Below are 14,521 nucleotides of genomic sequence, written 5' to 3' on the forward strand. Positions count from 1 at the left end.
AAACTCTTATTTTGGACATAAAAAATTCAAATCTATACTCTAAAATTATAGATCTATATTTTAAAAGTGTAAATTTACATTTTAAAAATATAAAAAGAATTACCAAAATGTCACTGGAGAACCACCGAGGCATTGCCAAAAATCTCTGGGCTTAGCAAAGTAGGCTATCATTGTTTAATTGGAAAGTAACTTGTAAAAAAAAAAATACATAGTCTTATAAGAAATAAAAGATGATACTTACATTTTGAAATTTTAAATCATTTTAATAATTTTTTTTATTTGAAATGAATGAATATTATTGTACTATATTATTTTGTATAATTATATATATATATATATATAAATCATCACTCTTGTTCGAATTTTGATTGAGACCCTCACTCTTCCCCACCCAACCATCCTTACACACACGCAGGGGTCGGTGATTGGAAGAAAAAAAAAACTAAAAAAATAAAATTTAGCCAATAAAATTATATATATATATATATAATTAACACTGTTGATGGACCACAATTTAACGAGTGTCAGGGAGCCCTGGTTTCATTTTGATTTGAGTATTAAGAATCTTTACACAAAAAATTAACACCAATATAATGAATGATTTATATCCAACTCTTATATGATGGGACTCATATTTAAAATAATACATTAATTTTTTTCTGAATATTTTGATATGTTCGAGTTGTTAATATGCAACATTATTGCTATGATGCTATATGTACTCGTCCTATTTATTGATATTTTTTCTCTTCACTTGTACTCGGAATTTTCACCAATAAAATTTCTTTTAGTTGATAAAAAAAAACAGAAGACAAAAAATGCAACATTACTGTTTGAACATAAATTAAAAAAAACTTAATAAGTGGTTTTAAAAAGGTAATTTGGTGAGAGCTCTCATCTCATGTTAAAACTTTCTACAGGTACGAGGACACAAAATAAAAATTTATTAGTTCCGGTTTTCACCAAAATATCCCTATTAGTTATGCTTCTTTTGATCTACATTTCCCATTTTTTTTTTTAACTTTATTTTGAAATTCTCTTCTGACAAGTCCTACAATGAAATTGAATTTTTTTAAATAAAAAAATAAGAAAAAAAAGTAATCATATATAAATAAAAAATTCATACATAATTTACATACATAATGATGTTACACTCATAAAAATTATTTATATTTACAACATTAATGTTGCCACATCATTCTTGTAGTATTTTTTGTATAAATTTTATGGATGAATAGAGTTTTTTAGGGCAAAACAAATGTTGAAATTTCATTGTATTAAGTATTTTTGATCTCCAGGCAGTGAAATTTCCCTGGTTTTGGACAATAAAATTTCTCATTAATGGGTAAAAGATGGAAATCGGAGGGCCTATTTTAAAAATTCAATACCTAATTTCAAATTGAAAGTTAAAAAAATACAAAGTTAGTACAATTTCAAATTAGATGTCTTTAAATTGATAGAAAATATTTTAAAATTAACACAAAAAACAATCCTATCATTTTCTTCCTCTTGAAGAGAAACAGTATACTGATTTCAGAGGATAATTGTGAAAAAACAAAACTATTACTGATATAGCACAAATAGGAAAATTAATTAAGGTTTAAATCAATACATAAACAAATAATTCGAACACTGAAAAATAAATTTCATGATCTTAATTTAAGACAAAACTAAACTACTAAAATCAACAACCCAACAACACAATAATTACAAAACCCAATTACCAGTCCTAAAATTCAAAATCAAAATAAACCCCAAAACAAGAATGAAATCATCTTTAGACCCCACAAATCATCACTGTTCATCGAGCCGTCGTTGGGTATATATAAGCACCTCCTCCATTAGCAGAAATGAAAAGGACTTTTTATTGTCACCCCTCACATCTCCACCTGCCATAAACAAAGCATAGGGATATACCCTTTTGTCAAAAATTGTTATATATATATATATATATATATATGACTGATTACAATAGCATATTGCTATGGCCTAGTGATGCAGAGTGTTTGGATAGAGTTTTTGAAACTTATGGACATCTAAGAGGACAAAAAACACTAGTAGAGGCAAGATGCATGTGAAATTCGGCTAAGACATGGAACATGATGTCACGATCAATACCCATTTCTTTGCCCTACAATGGATTTCGGTCAAATTTCAATATTTAGGTCTCTAATTTTGCGATTTTACCATTATTGAAAATATTTGCTTCGTTAATTATTTATTATAGACAAATCCATTTGAGACTAAATGTTTTTCCAGAATATGTACTTTTTATTTTAGTTTTCAAATTTGAGCTTAACTCAAATCTTTATATCTTTAGTAATTTTCTTATTCTCTCTAATTTAGGCTTGATTAGCGAGCATTACCTTTTCTAACTTACTTCCTGTTGTAATTAGGGCTGGTTCTTTTATAGATATGAGCTGTAAGTCTTAGAGAAAATCATATTATTTTAGAGAATTAAATTTATTCAAGAGAGAATCTCTTTTTCTTTCAATCCGTGATTGTTTTTTTGTGTAGTGTTCACACACCGACTAACTAATCATGGATTAGTCCTTTTATCTTATATTGATAGCCCCCATTAACATAGAAATTACAAAAATTAAAGTAAATGAACAATCAATATTCAGATATCATAGAAATTAAAGTAAATAAACTATCACCCTTTGGATAACCGTATAATGTGGGGAATTTCTATGGGGTGACATATGCATCCCTACTTACGACATTTGTGTTATTTGATTATGGCTTATTGTGTTATTAATTATAATTTTTTGTGATAGTAATTATGACATTATTTTAATTATGATTCAAGAAATCTTTGTTATATACTTTATGTGATATTTATTATAAGCAATTTTTTTTTTTAGTTATAACTCCCATAATATTGAGTTATGTCATTTGTGATAATCAAACTCTCAAATGACAAAATTTATATATAGTACACACTGTTTTAAGAATATATCATAATTTACATATAGTACACATTCTTTTAAGAATATATCCGATAGCATAACGTGTCAATACATTGCTTTAGCAGGACCACATTCCATCAATGGAATACATAATCCTTAAATTTAGTCATAATAGCATTATTAATAAACAAATTAAGGTTTTCTAACAAGGATGTATAATATCATTTTGAATTTTAATTAATAATTAAAGAAATAGGAAAAAAGACATTAGGGATTGTAATTAAGTGTAACGCCAACTGTGAGTCTCAAATAGGTTCATAAACTGCAGTGTTAATGGAAGATGTATGGTTTATATACATTTAGGCCACGTTTGACCTTATGATGCTACATCTTTAATTTTCATTAATAATAATAATAATAAAGAAAACCCTATGCTACAGATTTTTATATTATACGCATCCCATTACATATTTTTGTAATACATGTTATGCATTTTTATCATTAATGTTATATATTCTTTTAGTGAAATTACAATAATTTATGGTTAAAAAACAAAATTAATTGTTTTGTATTAATGTCACATACTTTTTGTGACAATATTACATGTTTTGTGATTAAAAAATATTTGAATAAAAAAAAAATGTGTAACCTTCTAAAAAATAATACATAATATTAACATAAAGTTGTAACTCTTACCCAAAAAAAAAAAATTTAATATTTATTATAAATATATATAATATATAGTATAAAAATATGTAATAAAAGCACATATGGTATACAAATTTTTTTTTGAAGGATGTGCACATTAGAGTTTCCCAAAAAACAAAAAATGACCATGGATTGATATGTGGTCACAATTTTTTGTGATAACTAGGATTTAAATGAGGGAGGCAGGGATTACCGAGAGAGAGAGAGAGAGATGATCACTTGGTGATGATATAAATAGCATAGAGAATTCCAGGGAGATATCCAAACAAGGTCAGTAACAGACAGATCCAAAACTCCACCTGCAATCCAATCCCAATCCCCATCATCATATATAAACACCCACATCAAAATTAAATAAATAAATAAATAAAATGAAGAAACTTTGTTATAACAAATTGCAAATATATCCATATACACAAGCAGAGTTATAAAAATAAACATATACCATGAGTAAATAACAATATACACATAATTCTCTTTTCTTTTCTTTTTTCAATTTTCTCCATAACCCATGTCTATAAGCGTAAAAATTTGATCTGTAATATTGATAACTATATCTATACTATATATAAAATAAAATTAAAAATTGTGTAGATGTCACGGATTTTCCATTCTGAAAATGTTCATAAAAATTGTCACTGAAAATATTCAAATCTTTAAAATTTTAATTTCATCTTTTTCTTTTCATGCATCATATATGTACCAACCGCTAGTATATATATATATATATATAGAGAGAGAGAGAGAGAGAGATGACCTCGCAACCGAACTTAAGGAAGACACCAAGGGGAGGCAAGAGGATGGCCACGATGATATCTATGAAGGTTGCTGAGGACATTTTCCTATTCAATTCAAACACAAATTCAGAGAGAGAGAGAGAGAGAGAGAGAGCCCCAAAAAAATAGATCAGAGTACTTGAAAGAGTAAACAAAATTACAAAGAGAACTTGATGATGAGAGAAAGTGAATGGATGGTTGCACATTTATAGGAGGAAGAGGAGTTTGGGGTGTGCCAAAAAAAAAAAAAAAATACACTTCTTATATTTTTTATTAAATCACCTCTTTATTTTTTTTTATTTTTTTTATAAAAAATCAAAAAAATACCCTCATTTTGATCCTTCCAAACCACCTTAAGACACCACCACGTGTAGTCAGCATATTCGATGCCACTACACACTGCTCTCTTTGTAATATCACTTTCAACTCTCAAACCCAAATCCAACATTAAAATATATATAAATCAATAATATTTTACAAGATTTTATTATTATTTATTATTAGGCATCACTTTTTAAAAATATCTCGTCTTCTAATTTTTCCCCCATTTATTAGTTATTGTATTTATAAAATTTTCTTTCTAACTAGTGCTATAAAATAAAGAAAATGTTAAATAATTTACCAAACTTCTTACATGTAGGTGAGAATCACACAAATCTACATGTGTGTGAGTCCCACACTCATATAAGAGATTTTGTAAAAAAATTTAATAAATTATTTAAGATCTCTAGTATCATTCATAAAATAATGAAATTTTAGAATTTAAAATATAATTCACTTTAACAATATAATAGATGTTGTACAATATTTCTTGGGGTTTTTTTTTTTTAAAGTCCTTGATATTATGATTTTATAGCATAAAGGACATCAAATATTTTTATGATGTCTAAGGTCCATCAACAATATTTTCATAATGTCTAAGGTCCTTCAACCTTGATCTAGAGAAATTTCAGTCCAGAGAAAATTGGTCCAGAGAAATTTCAGTCCAAATTTCTCTGGAAAAACTAATTATTCTCAGAATTTTATGCAAAAGGAGCCACACATACACCATGCATGTTTTTGGTGAATGTTTGTGCACTGATAATCAAGAAATGTCTTTTTTATCTTGAAGAAGTTTACGAATGATTTTTTTTTCCCCCCTTCCCGTTTATCACCTCATGCAAGTTCTTCCCAATTCCTAAGAAAAAACAATGTATTGGCTGTAAATTCAAAATTCTTTCTACCATTGTATTTCGTATACAATTCGTGGCCTTTATATTTCCGCTTCAGTCTTCCATTAATGGGAGAGTTCTGCAACTTCTTCAGCGCCGGATCATGACCATTGTCATCATCTCACGTCACAGAGAAAATTGATCCAGAGAAATTCTGTGGGCCAACCCTGATAAAATTTAGTTAAAAAATCAGAGAATTTCTCTGGTTTCAACTTAGAGAAAATTCAGTTAAAAAACCAGAGAATTTCTCTGGTTTCAACTTCAAATGAAAAAAAAAATCAATTCACAATTTGGAACCTGGAATGCTTAATTTGGAACCCAGAGAATTTCTCTGGACTAGCATTGCTATTGCTTGTGGTGAACCCAACACAACTGCAATTGTTCCAGCACTTTTCCATACAATCGCTAATGCTTAAGCCCGAATTATCGTCACGGTCACTGGATTCGGCCGAGTTGAAAGTGAAGGCTCGGAGCAATAACGAGATGAAAAGGACTTTTACTTGACTGTTTTGCCTCTTGTAGAACACAGAGATGCTGAAGGTTTCGAACTCCAGGTTTATCTTCTTGTTCGACATCTTCATCAACCTCTATATCAGTAACTAAACAGCACAAATGATGCACAAACTTTATTACCAAGAAACAACAGCAATACCAAAAGCACACATGTACAAGAACACATCATTTGTGTAGTTGACAGGTATAATACAAGCTGTAGAAAAGGGAAATTGAATCAGTTAGACTCAACTAGTCAGAGAAAATTCGATCTAGAGAATTTCTCTTGACGAATTTTCTCTGAACTTCACAGAGAAATTCTAGTTTACAGAGATTTTCTCTGGTCCAATTTTCTCTGAACTTCACATTTCACAGAGAATTTCTCTGGTCGAATTTTCTCTGGACTTCACAGAGAAATTCTAGTTCACAACAAGTAGATGGCTGTCCACCAGAAGCAGAATCTTTCATCCATGTATGATGTGATAAAGGAACTTTTTCTCTGTCCATAAAACATACAAAAGAGCATCCAGAATCTTCCACCCATGCAGAATCTTCCATCCATGTCTGTCCACCAGGGGTTCAAAAGAGCATCCTGCAAAATAAGATCATTGCTCGCTTGTGCTTCTGCATCTTGCTTCTCAGTCTTTTCAATTTCAGGAACTGAAGCATCTGTTTCAAACATAGAAGAAGTTGAAATTTTTTCCTCCCCAAAACTCTTAGTCTCCCCGGGCTCTGAAACAGCTGCATCTCCTACAACCAGACATTCCATTTCTTGTTCTTTTGCATCTTGCTTCCCAGATTGATCATCACACTTGTTCATTGTAAGGTGCAAATCTAAAGCATCAGGGACAGAAGAGTAGGGAAAGTGTATGAAATAGACTGTAAAAGCTTGACGAAAGAGTAGGGAAAACAGGGGATGATGAATTAAAATGAAATTGAGGGGGTTCAAGAACTTGAAACCCTAGAATGAGAAAGTGTATAAAAGAGGAGGAGGAAGAGGAACCTCGTCGATTATCGCCCTACATGTCCACAATTCCACTTCTTGGAGACCAATTAAGCATTCGACGAACGATGAGAATGATGATTCATCGCCGATTGCATAACAGCTTCGCAATTGGAGTTTCTTGAGCTGTTTACAACTCCTCCAGAGCCAACTGAGGCCGTAATCGCAGTGTTGAATACCGGACAAACCTAGGGTTTCTAATTGAAGTTCGGTTTCGGAGTTTCCGATCGTTGAATCGGTCAAATTGAGTTTGTATGAATCGAATTGTCCAGTGTTGAAGACGATCGAGAGGTCTTTCGGTGAGTGGAAAGAGAGGAGCCAGTGAAACTTTCATCTAATATATGTTTAGGGACCTTAGACATCAAAAAATAATTTTGTGGATCTCTTCCATTATGAAAAGTGGGAGAGGGACCCTAGACCGATTTTTCCATATTTCTTTGCCTTCATTTTAAATAAATTAAATTAAATTACTATTATTTAATCGTATGTTATCGTATTTTAGACTACCCTTTTTTTCAAATATTATCCAAACACTAATATTTGACTTTAATATATATTTAAATACAGTACAAAATATCTAAAAATAATTTTTCAATTTATTGTTCCCCTTAGTACTTTTTAAATTTCCCATATTATAAAAACGAATAGAAAATTTGGTAAAACAAAAAAGTGTCTAAAATATTAGTCTTTTTAGAAAATTTAACCTTTTTTTGGTAGTATAATTATTACACTTCAAAAATACTAATTTTTCAAAACTATCTTTTGACTCTTTTTTTTTTAGAAATATCAATTATCATAATTATATTTTTTATGTAAATGTTAAATGAATTTAAAAGAAAAGATACTTAAAAAAATTATATTATTTTAATTCTTAATTTTTTTAAAAAAAAATTAATATTTTAAAATAATAAAAAATAAAACAATAGTTTAATATTTTAAAGACAATGGAGTAAAATTAAATTATTCATTAAGGGTGATTGACCATAAACAATAATAAGGAAGGAATGCAATGATATGCTGATGCTTAAGCTGTTAAGCACCTCGTAAAATTCGACGACCTTCGAATCATTAGGTGACACCATAGGGCCAACGTGGCACATGCTAGCTTCCCTATGTTTGGAAAATTTGTAAGAACACTAAGTATCACTAATGACCCACTGTCACAATATTATTGTGTCATTATTGTTGTTGTTTTTTTTTTAATGGATGTCAACTCATTAGTGCTAATTTAGAGTACCACTTTTGGTGGTCTCTATCATTGCTGCCCATGTTTTAGGCAAGTTATTGATTGGTGTAATGTTACCGATGTCAAAAAATTTATTAAAAATTTTATCAAATATCTTATATGAATACGAGACTCGTATCATATAGGTCCTATGTAAGTCTTATACCTATGTAAAATATTTGATAAAAATTTTAAAATTTCTAATATTTTTGTATTGATTAGTTTCAAGACACCGTCATGTGATGTGTGATTAATAAAGAGAGTGAGATATATGAATTTGTATGGAATAATTGAGGAATATAAAAAAATATATAATAAATTATAATTGGTATAGATACGATTACCTGACGCTCGAAAATCACAAATAATTTTTCTATATTTCCCATGTTGTTTTCCATTTTCCATTCTTTTGTACTAGCATATCACCCGTGTTATGAACGGATTGTGTTTCACCACTTTGTCTTTTTTTCTTCTTTTTTTATACTATATTAAAATTATGAAATATTTTTGTTATTAAATAAATAAATCAGTCAATAGTTTTTTTAATCTATTTTGTAAATTAAAAATCAATAATTTTGGAAAATTTATTAATTTGTCTCATTAAGTGATTTAAAATTTTGATAGATATACATAAAAAAAATATAATTATATTATTAAATCATAATTCAAATTTAGATATTATATCTTTTTGAGATCTATAGCTAAATTCTTATATATATATTTTTTAATTTTTGTGTGTAACCACAGTATATGGGAGAAATTAAAAAAAATGTTGCAATAATTATAAGAGAAGTCAAAAGAGATTGTGAGTTGGGGGAAGTCAATAAATGCTGAAGTTTTTTTTTTTAAATCAAAAAATTAAAAAATTAGAATTAGGAGATTGGAGCTCTCACAGGCTTTGGGGTTAAAAATTCGCTTTTACTTATAGTATAGATTCGTACTTCACACGTTGTCCAAACCTCGTGCTTTCGACGCGCCTCCTTACACACCAATGTCTCTTTGGATTTGTTTGGCACGAAGGTTTAAGTTGGATTGGGGTTATTTTAGTCAAAAAAAAATAAATAAATAAAATTTTTAATTTAATAAAATAAAATATCACATTTAAATTATAATCATCTCATTTTTTCTCTGATAAAAATTAAAAAATTCAAAAAATCCTTCCAAAATAAAATTTTTTAATCTCAAACTAAAATAGTTAAAAAATTAAAAAATTAAAAAGTCAACCCACATCTGAGAGGAAGGCTTTATGAGGTCTACCAATTTAGATATGTTTAGATTGTTTTCAATCTCTCTCTATGATTCAAATTATTTAGCTATCGTACTATGAGTTGATTGTTAGTTGAGGCTAAAAAATTATAAAAAAAAATAAAATAGATTAAATAAGTTTTTAAAATAAAATGTCACATTTAAATTATAATTATTATTTTTTTTTTTTAAAAAAGTCAAAAAATTCTTTCTAAACAGAATTAATTTAGCCAATTTAAATTAGCTAAAAAGTCCAGTTAAAAAAGTTCTTTCCAAATGAACACTTAAATCTTAGTATTTTTCAAGCATTTTAGTGAGATGAAAACGTATTTTTTGAAATTTTTTTGCTATGAGCATAAACATATTTTTTGAGTATATTTTTTAGATACTTTTTATCTAAATTTTAATATAATGCCTGTAAAACAATTCTTAGTATTTATCAAAAAAATAAAATAAGAGTGGTTATATTCCCAATCCCACTTCCACCAAAAGCATGTTAAATTTTGTTGTTATTACCATTCAGGAGTTAGGAGATCTCAAAGAAAGGAAGTGTAAAAGTTTGGGTGAAATGGAAGTTTAAGTAGTTTAACTTTACGTAATTAAATTAAAACAAAAATAAACATGTATTTAGGTTTCGTTTGAGAAGTAATAGTTTTAGCTTAAAAGTTAAAAAATTATTAAAAAAATCAAAAAATCTATAACCTATAGAAAAAATTTAAAGATTTCATGTTCTCTCTACTTTTTGCACATCTTTTAGTAAAAAATTAAAAATTCAAATATATTAATTTTTTTTACTTCATATTTTAACAAAAAAATCAAAAAATTATTAAAATATTCAGTTCCTAAATGAAGCCTTAATTAAAAAGAAAGTAAGAATAAAATGACTCAAAAGTAATTATTAAATTTAGACTTCAATCCTACCTAAATTGCTTGTATATCCGTATGTGCCTCAATTTCTTATGTCCGATATCTCTAAGAATAATGTCATATAATATATATATATATATATATATAAAATTTTTAAAATAAATTATAGATACGCTTTTTGAGATTTGTTTAAAATAAAAATTATCTCTTATGATTTGAAAAACTACAAATATATCCTCATTAAAAAAATTTATTTAATAGAATTAATTGAAAAAATAAAATTTTTAGCTACTCTCCCATATAATTAAATTATATTAATTATTAATTAAAATATATTTATGATATCATTAAAAATTATTAATTGAATTAATAATTTAATAATAAAAGAAATCATTTGTTATGAAATTAAAAAATTTAAGTGGCAGGAAATAATTTTTAAAATTACAGAAAATAATTTATATTTTAAACAAATTCTATGTGTATGTTTTTAATTTATCCTAATTTATATATAATAATAATATAATTTATTATGAACCATTCATTTTAAAATAAAATATTATTAAAAATATTTATTTATAATAATAATATTATTGTGAATTTTTTTATATAAATTTTATGATTGAATATAATTTTTCTATCCATAATCATAATCCAAAAAATTACATACTATAGATATCACGAACAAGAGATGGTGTAATAACGTCTATGAAGGCGCGTGAAGCTCTCCTGACGCCAACCTTGCCGTGTAGTTCTGACTAATACAGGCTGTCAAAATCTGACGGCTACCATGTTGCCAGGGCGACACGTAATTGACGGACCACCCATGCAAATTGCAAATTGTAAACGAGAAAAGTTAAGGATGATGAAAATTTTTTTATGAAAATGATTATGAAAGAATTATGATTTTTAAATTATATTAATTAATATATAATGTTTTATTTTAAGTGTAATTTAAGAATTATAAATTTTTTATGATTATTTTTATGAAATTTTTTTTCTGATACCTAATATCGCTCATTGCAAATTGCAAAATGCAAAATCGCATAAGTCTTCGAACCAAAAAATAACGTCGGCACATTAAACAAAACCGCGATGCCACGTGTGCACGTATACACTCATCCGTACACAACTAAATCCCAATCTATAATAAATATGACGTGACTATAATCAAACATTTTTCCTTTTAAAAATAAAATATCTGTCAAGATAAGAAAATTATTTGGATGTGTACTATATATATTTTTTGTTAAGATTTTTATGAAATTTAATTATGGCTTATTATAATATTAATTATGAATTATAGTGTTTTTAATTATTGTGTAAGTGATTTTTCGATTACACTGTCCAACTCAGTATTCAGTTGGAGAATACTGGCAAAATAGATGACACATGGCTAACCTATAACAAAAAGAGAAGATTCCGGCAATGGTTCGTCCACCCGGGAGCACTCCGACGATCAAGTCAGTATATCTCTTAAAGATAATCAATAGTGTTTAACTCACTAGACAGAATATAAATTGCGTACCTTAGACCCATGGGGGTGCCTCTCTTTTATAGTTACCTCAATCCTAATCCCAATAAAAGCCTGACTTCTATGGATTCCTGTTCAGTACTTACTTTGGACTCCTCAAGAGATAAAGATAAACTCCCTAAGAGCTTTATCCTTATCTTGGGTAAGTCTCCTCTTTATTCTAGGACTCTTGTCCCTTATCTCCTATCCGCTTATCTCCGATTTCAATATCTTCGGAGATAACCTCGACCTAACCGAGATGACCTCGGCATATCGACCAGTACACGTGGCACCCCGGCTGACACGTCGACGTCACCTTGCCACGTGTTGGTACTAAAAAATATATCCCTATAACTGCCCTTAGGTTCTATTACCTCGGTATTCTGAGGTGATGGAACCTATGTCATTCCGTTTTTCCAGTACGTCAGTTTACAGTATCTCAGCCGAGATCATTATTTTGGCCGGCATGTCTTTGTTGAAGAACAAGAACTTCAAGAACCCTTTCACGCGTATGAGCTGTCATACACCATAATTCAACCGTTTTTAGCCACGCGTTTCTTTCTTACTGGTTCGTACCTGTGACGCGCCTGTAAGCCATCTCTCTCTCACGTGCGCCGTCTGACGCATACGTTCTTCTAGGCGTATTAATCACTTTTTGCCGCCGTTTTCATTTTTAACAAAACATCTCTTCGACTTTTCCCTTTCACCTTATTCTCGTTTCTAAAAAACTTTTTTTCTCTCTAGCTTTTCTCATTTCTTCTATTGTTCCAGACCTCAAGCTCTGCAACGGCCCTCATTCTTCCTCCCGGTGAAGCTTTCGCCGTCTTGTTACTTCTGTAACCATCGTCTGACTTCGGTGATCCTTACATCGGTTTTATTTTTTCTGGTAAGCAACTGTTCCTTCTTATTTCAGTTCTTGATTATTTTTCTGGAACTTGTTGTTATTACTGCTTTATTCGAACGCACTGTTTCACCATTTCCCTGTATTTTTGCCACTGATCTTAGCCATATACTTCTTGTATTCTTTATGCTCTTGATAGACCATCTCTGTTTTTGATTTTGAAACTCCGTTCTTGCTTTTTGTTTTTTGTGTCTTTTCCAGATCTGTGCCTTTGATCTTCATCTCCATAGTTTTAGGTTTGGGATTTGTTTGTAGAACTCATAATTTAGGGCAAAACTGAAACATCCCTTATAAATTTCTGCACCAGCTCAAACCTAGGTTTTTGCCGAGGTCCTAATAACCTTTTTTTTTATACATCTTCTTTCTGAAATCCAATACCTTTAGTTATCCCGATATCATGGGTATGTGGAAACATCGGGTAGACACCCCCTCCAAGCTAGAATTTTTTAGGCAAGAGTTTGAAATCCCAGCCGATGTCAATCTGAAGTTGGCTGGGGATGATGACTCAATCATGCCTATAGACAACTCCATGCCCTTTCCTGTGATTGCCTTTATTGAGTATGGACTTCGGTTTCCACTTGACCCTTTTTTCTGTCAAATCCTTCACTTCTATAAGTTGAACCCAATGCAACTTGCCATCAATTCTTACCGAGTTATTACTGGTACCATAGCTTTAGTCAAACAAGAGAATGTCAGGATTACGCTTAGTACTGTTATACCATATGTCGCCTTAGAAAAGACACGAACTATGTCTACTACCTCAAGCCGATATCCACTGAATATAAAATCGTAGCCGACCTCCCAGACTCCAACAAAGGAGCTGGAGACGATTTTTTCATCGTCTCGGGCAATTGGGAGTTTCAGCCTAACGATGACCTCCATCTTTATCCCTTAAGCCGAACAGTTCTTGGGAAAGGAGCTGGTAAGGACCACCCTTCATAAGTTTTCTTATCTTCTTGTATAAATTTTTCATTATTCTGTTCTAATGTTTGTGCTGTTCTATCTTTGCAGTTCTTCCTCAGCCTCCAAAGAACTTTCGCCAATCCTTCTATCCCAGCAAGGATTTGAAAAAACTTCTGAACTTGCCAATTCACAAACGAAAGGCGCTTCTGCTCCTCAACTTTATTCCAACATACAGGTCTGCTTTGCCCGACGTCCCTAGGAGGAAGAAAAAAAGCCTTTATTCACCATCTGCCATAACTCCACAGACTGCGTCCACATCTCGGACAGATCAAGGGTCAACTTCCGATCCAGCTGATCAACAGTCAACCTTGGCTCCATACTTAATTCCAATATCCCAATGTCGCCGTCGACGCCGAATAGTTTCTTACGCCGAGATAGGTCGCCAAAAATCGGCTGCAAAAGATCTTCTGGCCAGCATTCCGTCATTCGTTGACGATCAACCAGCACAAACCCAACCTCCACCAAAGCCGAAAAGAATAAAGAAGGCTCAACCGAAGGCTAAGGTAACTCAGGTTGAGTCTGAAGATACCTTGCCTATCTCAAAGTTGGCTGAGAGTGACAAACCTCAACCCTCTGCTGGGAAGAGGCGCTCTGAAGCCCAACCATCAGAATCCCCAAAATCCAAAAAGCCGAAGTCATCCTCCGCTACTACTTCGGGGTCTAAAAAGAATGATGCCCCCTGGTCCCCAAAAATTACTTTGGAGGATA

At 30.4% G+C, this 14,521-nt stretch overlaps 1 long non-coding RNA gene and 1 other non-coding gene across 2 annotated transcripts; one reads left to right on the forward strand and one right to left on the reverse strand.

Moving 5' to 3' along the window:
• Nucleotides 1-1,544: 1,544 nt before the first annotated feature.
• LOC114316480 (uncharacterized) lies at nt 1,545-3,919 on the reverse strand. The gene is made up of 2 exons (XR_014329301.1): nt 3,814-3,919; nt 1,545-1,889 (listed from the first exon to the last, which is right to left on the reverse strand). It is a non-coding gene; the product is annotated as an uncharacterized LOC114316480 (transcript).
• Nucleotides 1,754-3,942, forward strand: LOC145790521 (uncharacterized). The gene is made up of 2 exons (XR_014329300.1): nt 1,754-1,891; nt 3,818-3,942. It is a non-coding gene; the product is annotated as an uncharacterized LOC145790521 (long non-coding RNA).
• The last annotated feature ends 10,579 nt before the right edge of the window (nt 3,943-14,521 follow it).

Source organism: Camellia sinensis, chromosome 5 (assembly GCF_055761805.1).
Source record: "Camellia sinensis isolate YWXY chromosome 5, ASM5576180v1, whole genome shotgun sequence".
Lineage (NCBI taxonomy): Eukaryota > Viridiplantae > Streptophyta > Magnoliopsida > Ericales > Theaceae > Camellia > Camellia sinensis.